At 43.7% G+C, this 9,415-nt stretch overlaps 1 pseudogene across 1 annotated transcript; it reads left to right on the plus strand.

Moving 5' to 3' along the window:
- The first annotated feature begins 6,806 nt into the window (after positions 1–6,806).
- On the plus strand, positions 6,807–8,081 carry LOC308428571 (protein salvador homolog 1-like; annotated as a pseudogene). The gene is made up of 3 exons: positions 6,807–7,143; positions 7,477–7,667; positions 7,939–8,081. The product of its transcript is annotated as a protein salvador homolog 1-like (transcript).
- The last annotated feature ends 1,334 nt before the right edge of the window (positions 8,082–9,415 follow it).

Below are 9,415 nucleotides of genomic sequence, written 5' to 3' on the forward strand. Positions count from 1 at the left end.
TGCTATGCCTCCTGTCTCTCTGCTCACCATCATGATAGTTATAGAGTTGACATGTCTGAAACTGTAAGCATCAAACAAAGTCTTTTTTTATAAGTTGTTTTGGTTGTGGCATTTAAATCACAGCAGTAGAACTTTAACTAAGAAACAGTGGTTGATTTCACTCTTTTAACAAAGATACTACAAGGATTTCTCTATTTATATTGAGAGTGAACATGTAGGATATTCTGTAAACTGACCACCTATAGAGTTTTGGACTGTAGAGTATATGTATATTCAGTTTAACACTCCTCCCCCCAATGCTAAATCTTTTTGCTAAATAGATTGAAATGGAAATTTGAGAGGTTTTTGGAAAATGTTGGATGGTGTTTTGCTAAAGCACACAAGTGAAGAAACATTTTGCTGTAGCAGACATAGGTAAAAGGAAGTTCTGATAAACAAAGCACATGAAAGAACATGTGATGAAAGATACTTCACAAATGGCACACATGATGCATCTTCTTACTTGTGGGGCGCCGCCCACACATTCCCACGCTTTCGTCATTACAAGATGGCGCTGATATCCGGCTGTGGGGCACCGCCCACACATTCCCACGCATTTGCCATTACAAGATGGCGCTGATATCCGGCTGGAGTTAGCAGTAAACAAGCCATGTGCGCACAGGCTGAGTAACTTTTCCGCTTCATGAGTTCTGCCTCTTCCGTGGCATCATAGGGCCTGCTGAGTTTCAACCAATCAGGGGGCTCCGCGTCCAAGGCAAGGACTGATCCCTTTATAGGGGACGGGCTGGATAGTTCTCTCTCTCTCTCTTCTTCTTCCTCTCTTCTTCCCTTCTTCTTCCCCTCTCTTTCTCTCTCGTTGGTTTTCGGCCGTCTCGTGGAGCTTGTTCGTCCTGTTCGTCTTCTTGGATTTCTTGGTTTTCTCCGTCTTTTTCGTCACGTGAAGCAAGTACTGGTTTTCCAGAGCAATAAAGTTTACCGCAGAAGGATTCTATTTCGTGTGCCGCGTCGTTCTTGCAGGCGAGACGGTTGCGCGGGACATCTGGTGCCGAAAACCCGGGAAATTCGACCACTCCATCATCTGCACCACAGAAGACCCTCTGTCCCTGGGCAGGGAGAATTCAGAACTGCGGGGAGATTAGTTCGGCAAGGTATGTCTGATCCTGGATCTTTCTTTAATTTGGTTTAAATCTTCCACGGCCGTGTGAAGGGTCCGTAGAGGCTCCGGTCTTCGTCAGTGCAGTTTTTATTCTCTTCCTCTTAATTTCCTCTTGTGTCCAACGGGGCTGGTGTTAATTTTGTGCTTAAGTCGGACGTAGATAAGCAGAGGCACCCAGCGTTCCATAAGTCTTTGTAGATAAAAAAAGCGGGAACGCGCTGAGACTTGCCTTTCAGTTTCGCCTTGGGCCGCCACGCAAATAAGCCGCGGGCATTACATCACTGTGATGGGCTCTTCACACTCGACCATTACAGCCCTGCAGTCAATTCTTAAGCAGAGAGATTTAGAATTGCCCACCCGCATCTTGCAGCGTTTTGTAAGAGAGGTTGAGCGAACAGCCCCTTGGTTTGCAGTTTCTGGGTCTCTCTCACCAGCCTCATGGAACAGATTGGGTAGAGAATTAAATTGTGCGCAGAATGCCGGAGACCTCGGGCCCGGAACCATGGCCATTTGGAGGATGGTACAAAATTGTTTAAGAGATGAGAGTTGTAGGCCCGCCGTCGCTGCGGGGCAAGAGGTATTGAGTGAAGCCCAGGATAGATTATCAGAAGCTGAACAGAGTGAGAGGATGGGCGCGCGCAGGAACCCCCCCCCCTAAGGAAAAAGGACCTCCAGGAACGCTGTACAGCGGGAGAGTTGTTACCCACAAACCTTCAGATTTTCATTCTTTTATGCCCTCTAATGTTAAGAAAAGGGGAGTCAGCTTGTACCCTGTAGAAGACTTTGAGGCTCTTAACATTGATAGCCTTGAGACTTCAGATAATGATGATTATGAGCGAGAAGGCTTAGACCCAGAAGAGGAGGCAGGGGTAGATGAAGAAGCAGCTAGTTATGAGAAAAAAAGATATTATCCTGACGAGCAGTACAGGCCCACGCGTTTGTCCCCAGCCGTTCCAACAGCACCTCCTTTACCAACTGCCCCTCCTCCTTATGAGACACGCACACCTTTAAAAGCCTTCTCATTCCTCCCAGAGAGAGTAAAGAAACAGGTGCGTCTTGCATTATGCCACAAAAATTTGATGATTTTAAAAGAGGCATTTCCTATATTGTTACAGGCCCTAAAAAGTAAGGGCCTATATATTGCCACAGAAAAGCTCCAGATTTTTGATACTGGTCAATTCCTAGGGTCTGTGGTATTTATTCACTGATAAGGTTGTCCCTCAAAAGCTCGAGATTAGAAGGGATCACCTCCACACTCTTAATGATTTTCAAAAATTACTGGGAGACATTAATTGGCTTAGACCTTTTCTTAAGATTCCTTCTGCTGAACTTAAACCCTTATTTGATGTTCTAGAAGGAGATCCGCATGTCTCCTCACCTAGAAGTTTGACCCCGCAAGCAGAAAGAGCGTTACAGTTGGTAGAAGAAGCTATACAGGATGCACAATTGGTTCGCATAGATTATGATAAACCTTTTTCATTATGTGTTTTTAAAACAAACAGGCTCCCTACTGCTGTGCTTTGGCAACAAGGACCATTATTGTGGGTACATCCTAATGCCTCGCCAGCTAAAATAATTGACTGGTATCCAGATGCTGTGGCACAATTAGCGCTGAGGGGGCTAAAATCTGCCATCACGCATTTTGGCATTGAGCCACAGCTGTTAATAGTTCCCTATAATGCTATGCAGGTTTCCACTCTTGCTGCCACTTCGAATGATTGGGCTATCTTAGTCACTTCCTTTTTGGGAAAAATAGATAATCATTACCCAAAACATCCAATTTTACAGTTTGCTTTAACTCAACCTGTAGTTTTTCCCAAAGTAACGTCCTGTAGTCCCCTAAAAGAAGGGCTAGTTATTTATACTGACGGTTCCAAAACTGGGCTGGGGGCTTTTGTGGTTAACGGGCAGGTCTATTCGAGGCAGTATACAGAAACCTCTCCACAGGTGGTAGAATGTCTAGTGGTTCTTGAGGTTTTACAACGTTTCTCAGAGCCTATAAATATAGTGTCTGATTCATCTTATGTTGTTAATGCTGTCAATTTGCTTGAGGCGGCTGGCATTATTAAACCGTCTAGCAGAGTTGCCTCAATTTTTGCGCAAATTCAAAACTGCCTTCTAGCCAGAAGATCACCCTTTTATATTACTCACATTAGAGCTCATTCTAGATTGCCAGGACCTATGGCTCAAGGCAATGATTTGGCAGACAGGGCTACAAAAATAATTACTATAGCCATGTCTTCGCCTCTAGAGGCTGCTAAAAGTTTTCACAAAAACTTTCATGTAACTTCTGAAACTTTGCGGCGCCGCTTTTCCATTTCCAGAAAACAGGCTCGCGATATTGTTGTCAATTGCCAAAATTGCAGTCAGTTTCTGCCTGCGCCCCACTCGGGGGTTAATCCTCGGGGCATCCAGCCTCTTCAAATATGGCAAATGGATGTTACCCATGTCCCCTCCTTTGGTAAACTGCAATATGTACATGTATCCATTGATACCTGTTCGGGAATAATTGCAGCCACTCCCTTATCTGGAGAAAAGGCCTCACATGCCATCCAACATTGCTTGGAGGCTTAGAGTGCCTGGGGTAAGCCAAAGTTCTTAAAGACAGACAATGGACCGGCTTTTACCTCACAAAAATTTCAACAATTTTGTAGCCAGATGGCTGTGACTCATCTTACAGGTTTGCCGTATAATCCACAAGGACAAGGTATTGTGGAACGTGCTCACCGCACCCTTAAATCATATCTAATAAAACAGAAAGGGGGAATTATGCAGGCTTTGCCCCCTGTGCCTAGGACCGCAGTATCCATGGCACTGTTCACCTTAAATTTTTTAAATCTTGATGACCATGGCCATACGGCAGCTGAAAGGCATTGCCTACCCATGGACAAACCAAAAGAGATGGTAAAATGGAAAGATGTCATAACTAATAAATGGAAAGGACCGGATCTTGTGTTGATAAGATCCAGGGGAGCTGTTTGTGTTTTTCCTCAGGATAAAAATAATCCTTTCTGGGTTCCCGAGAGGCTCACGCGAAAAACGGCAGAGACTCCTGATGACAGCCCTGCTCCTGATGCTGTGGAACCAGAGAGTCAGAGAAGAGACGAGATGGGCGATTCTGTCGGCATTCCTGAAACCAATTCCAGCGGAACTTGATGCTACAGTCTTCCCTAACCTTTTCACCCCCGATATTAACTTGGGTGGGGGTGGGACTCTTGGGAGCAATCCTTTGCTGCGGACTTGCATTGCTTCTCTGGCTGGTTTGTAAGCTCAAGGCCCAAACAAAAAAGAGACAAGGTGGTTACTGCCCAAGCGCCTGTCGCTCTAGAACATGCAGCATCAGCCGATATCTAGCTGTCTTTCCTTAAGCAGTAGGTCGCCGGCCAGACAGCTCTTGCACTCCTAGAACTTCGGTTCATTGCACAGGATTAGAGTGTCTGGTTTGAGCAGCCCATGAGGGATGCCGAGCTTAGCATCGCACTGAGAAACCCCTTGTCGCTGGGCATTCTCCGGGAGATAAGTCATTTGTATGAGGGTTTCCTGCCCCAGTGTCCCTCCCTCAAAAAAAACGGCAGAGTGACAGGTCAAGAGTACTGCGGGCTACAAAAAAAGCCTAGCGGTTACTCCTGTACATGGTCTTTATACACCTTAATGAGGATTTGACCTCTATCTCCGCCCTCCTAATATGGGTGTCCTACTTTGCTCAAAGAATAAAAGATAGGGGGAGATGTGGGGCGCCGCCCACACATTCCCACGCTTTCGTCATTAAAAGATGGCGCTGATATCCAGCTGTGGGGCACCGCCCACACATTCCCATGCATTCGCCATTACAAGATGGCGCTGATATCCGGCTGGAATTAGCAGTAAACAAGCCATGTGCGCACAGGCTGGGTAACTTTTCCGCTTCATGAGTTCCACCTCTTCCGTGGCGTCATAGGGCCTGCTGAGTTTCAACCAATCAGGGGGCTCCGCGTCCAAGGCAAGGACTGATCCCTTTATAGGGGACGGGCTGGATAGTTCTCTCTCTCTCTCTTCTTCCTCTCTTCTTCCCTTCTTCTTCCCCTCTCTTTCTCTCTCGTTGGTTTTCGGCCGTCTCGTGGAGCTTGTTCGTCCTGTTCGTCTTCTTGGATTTCTTGGTTTTCTCCGTCTTTTTCGTCACGTGAAGCAAGTACTGGTTTTCCAGAGCAATAAAGTTTACCGCAGAAGGATTCTATTTTGTGTGCCGTGTCGTTCTTGCAGGTGAGACGGTTGCGCGGGACACTTACTGCTTCTTTAGATTCTGGAAAATTGGTAGGGTGATGTCACCTGAAACAGACTCACATGCTGAGGCAAGAACCCTAGTGAGGCAAGACCCATGTAAACACTCCCCTTTTGCAGAAAATATAAATAGTACTGAATGGGCAGTAGGATGCTGGGCTAGTCTTACTTATAGAGCTAGTTATGCAGCACCTCGTCCTAAGTCTACACTGATTTTCACTTTGTTGAGAGAGGCGTAGGTCAGAACTTCTTTTGTTTCTGGTGATCTAAATCCTGCCTACCTTCTCTTGCTGATTTGGTTGTGGCCTGGCTCTTCCTGCTAGGTTATGCCACTGCTGCTGTTATCCTGATAATACCAAACTGGACTGCTGGTATGTCTGGGAAGTATTTGCTATTGGATTGAGCTGCAGCTGCTGATCTGTGAACTAAACTGCTGGTTTCCTGAGAATGCAGATGGGATTTACTAAAAAAACATTTCTATATAGGTCTACTTCCCATATATCCTTTCTTTTCCACTGCTTCTTGTCAGTGGTGGGCTAGAAGAGAGGTTAAAACATTTATGAATCATCATTAAAAGTAGGCTATAAAAACATCAAAGTTATAATAGATTAATAGAAGCCAGCTTGAAAAGATTGTAGGATTTTTCTTCATAGTATCAAAGAAACTGCAAAACAATGAAGCTAATAAACATGATCACTGATTTCTATTGAAGGAAGGAGGGAAGAGATTTTGAGCAAAGTAGATTTCAGTGTATAAAATATTCTGTATATAATACTTTAACTGTAGATAAATATTCTTATGCATTATTTTCTAATTCAAATGGACAAAAAGAAAAAAAATCACTTAAACGCCTCTTTAGAATAAGATTGAACAGTAAGCAAGCTTTTTTTAAACAACTTTATTTTACAAAACAAAGATAAATGTACAGATTTTAAGCATTGTTTGCATAAAATTATACAATACATTTTTGTCAGTACTTTTTTTTTCAGATTTTAAAATAATTTTTACATAAAACTGTATGAATATATTTTTTAGTCAGTACTTGATTTTTTTAAAGGTTTGATAGTATGCATTGAAAACTTAATAGTTACAATGAGCATAAAGTACATGTAAAACAAAATGTAACATGGAATAGCAAGCGTTAAGAAATCATTATAGGAAAGTTTACGGGACGTAGGCGGTGGCCGCAGCAGTAGCGGCTCCCGGTGGAGGACCATGGCTCTAGTGAGGCCTCATTGCTGAGGAGCTGCCCTGTGAGTGAGGGGGGCCTGCGGGCGGGCGCGGGCGGCGGAGACCCGAGGCGGAGGCGGCACGGGCCCGCGAGGAGGCGGCGGGCGGTGGGCTCGCGGCTCTAGCGAGGCTGCTGGGGCGGCGGCGGGCGTCGTCCGCGAGGATGCTGTCCCGCAAGAAAACCAAAAACGAGGTGTCTAAGCCGGCCGAGGTGCGTGAAGAAGCAGACGTCGCTCCTGCTGCGGAATTTCATGCCTTCATTCATTCGGCACGGGCCAAAGATCCCCAGACAGACTGATGTCTGTCTGCCAGAGTCAAGCACTAGTGCTTTCTCAGCTTCTGGAGATGGCATAGTTTCAAGAAACCAGAGTTTTCTGAGAACTCCAATTCAAAGGACGCCTCAGGAAGTAATGAGAAGAGAAAGCAACAGACTGTTGGCACCTTCTTCTTACCTTGTCAGGAGCCTAGCAGATGTTCCTCGAGAGTGTGGCTCATCACAGTCATTTTTTTTTTTTTTTTGTTCTTATTGAGGTGGTTTATTACAACAGGAAAAAAAGAACTGCGACAACCATCTAAAACACTGGCTTTTGCTCATATTTAATATAGAAGGGTTGTAGCTGTTAAAACATCTTAGAAAAACAGGGAAATACATTACACTTGGTCATGTAAGTATGTCTAAGTCCCAGCACGTAGAACCTCTGTCCTTGTTCTGTTCAGTAGCAAATGAGAAAGGAAGATTGTGGTTGGATACAGTTTCAACACAAGGACCTTCATGTGAGAAGGAGGCTGCAGGAAGGAAGGTCAGATTTGATTTGCCACAGATGACATCACAGTCATTTTTAACAGAAGTTAATTTTGCTGTTAAAAATGGACTCTGGTTCCCAATACTTTTATTCAGATAACTTTTTTGATGGTCAGAGAAGACGGCCATTTGGAGATCGTACACAAGAGGACTACAGATATTATGAATACAACCATGATCTCTTCCAAAGAATGCCACAGAATCAGGGGAGGCACACTCCAGGTACTGGAAGAGTCACTGCTACATCTTTAGGGAATTTAACCAACCATGGATCTGAAGATTTACCCCTTCCTCCTGGCTGGTCTGTGGACTGGACAATGAGAGGGAGAAAATACTGCATAGATCATAACACAAACACAACTCACTGGAGTCATCCTCTTGAACGAGAAGGACTTCCTCCTGGGTGGGAACGAGTGGAATCATCAGAATTTGGAACCTATTATGTGGATCACACAAATAAAAGGGCTCAGTACAGGCACCCCTGTGCTCCCAGTGTACCTAGGTATGATCAGCCTCCACCCATCACATATCAGCCACAGCAAACTGAAAGAAATCAGTCTCTCCTGGTCCCTGCAAATCCTTACCACACTGCAGAAATTCCTGACTGGCTGCAGGTTTATGCCCGAGCCCCTGTGAAATATGACCACATTCTGAAGTGGGAGCTCTTCCAGCTGGCTGACCTAGACAAGTACCAGGGAATGCTGAAGCTGCTCTTCATGAAGGAACTGGAGCAGATTGTTAAGTTGTACGAGGCTTACAGACAGGCTCTTCTCACTGAGGTTTGAATATGTTGTGCTTTAATTTTCATTAAATTCTAGAAAATTCTTAATTTCTTTCTTTATTTTTTCTTTGACCATGCTATCTTTAAGTAAAGCACTGTTCAGCTTCCATGTGTATGTGGGGCTTTTGTTGTCTTTGTTGTTATTAAAGACCAGCCTTTGTCCATGGTGATCTGATAAGATGCCCGGGAGTATTTCAATCTTCTTATATCTATTAAGGCTTGTACTGTGATCAACTATATGGTCAATTTTGGAAGTTGCTGAAAGAAGGTTTATATATATATATATATATATATATATATATATATATATTGTTTTAGGATGAAATGTTCTATAGATGTTTGTTAATTCCAATTTGTTCATAACCTCTGATAGTTTCACTGTTTCTCTATGCAGTTTCTGTTTCCAGGATCTGTCCATTAATGAGGGTGGGGGTTGAAGTCTCCCACTATTATTTTGTGTGGTGCAATGTATATTTTGGGCTTCAATAGGTTTTTTTTTTTTATGAATGTGGGTGCTCTTGTATTTGGAGCATAGATGTTCAGGATTGAGAGTTCATCTTGATAGATTTCCTGTGATGAATAAAAAGTGTCCTTTCTTATCTTTTTTTGATAACTTTGATAACTTTTGGTTGAAAATCTACTTTATTAAATATTAGAATGCCTACTCCAGCTTGTTTCTTGGGGTCGTTTGCTTGGAAGGTTTTTTTCCCAGCCATATATATATATATATATATATATATATATATATATATATATATATATATATATATATTCACTGCTAACTCTGTTTATTTATTGAAGAATATTATTTTTTAAAAAAGATAAATGTACAAATTTTAAAGCATTTTTATAGGTTTGATACTCTGCATTAAGATCTTACTAGTTACAATGAGCAAAAAGTACATGCAAGACAGGATGTAACACGGAATTAGTCAACGTTTTCGTAGTGTTTAAGAATTGAGCATACGGGGAGCAGAGAAATCTCTGCGGAGTGCACACGGAAAGTGCACACCCTACCTTGCCCTGCCCTGCCTCGCCCAATCCAATGATTGGAAACAGAAAATTAGAACTTCTGTTTCCACCCGGAGGCGACTTCAGGATGCAGAGCAGAGCCTGGTCCATCTGCCACCCGGAACGGCAGCTCATAGAGGCTGAGCAACTGGTGGGTGAAAGACCTGGGCTGCTGGGG

The sequence above is a fragment of the Micromys minutus genome, assembly GCF_963924665.1.
Source record: "Micromys minutus genome assembly, chromosome: 13".
Lineage (NCBI taxonomy): Eukaryota > Metazoa > Chordata > Mammalia > Rodentia > Muridae > Micromys > Micromys minutus.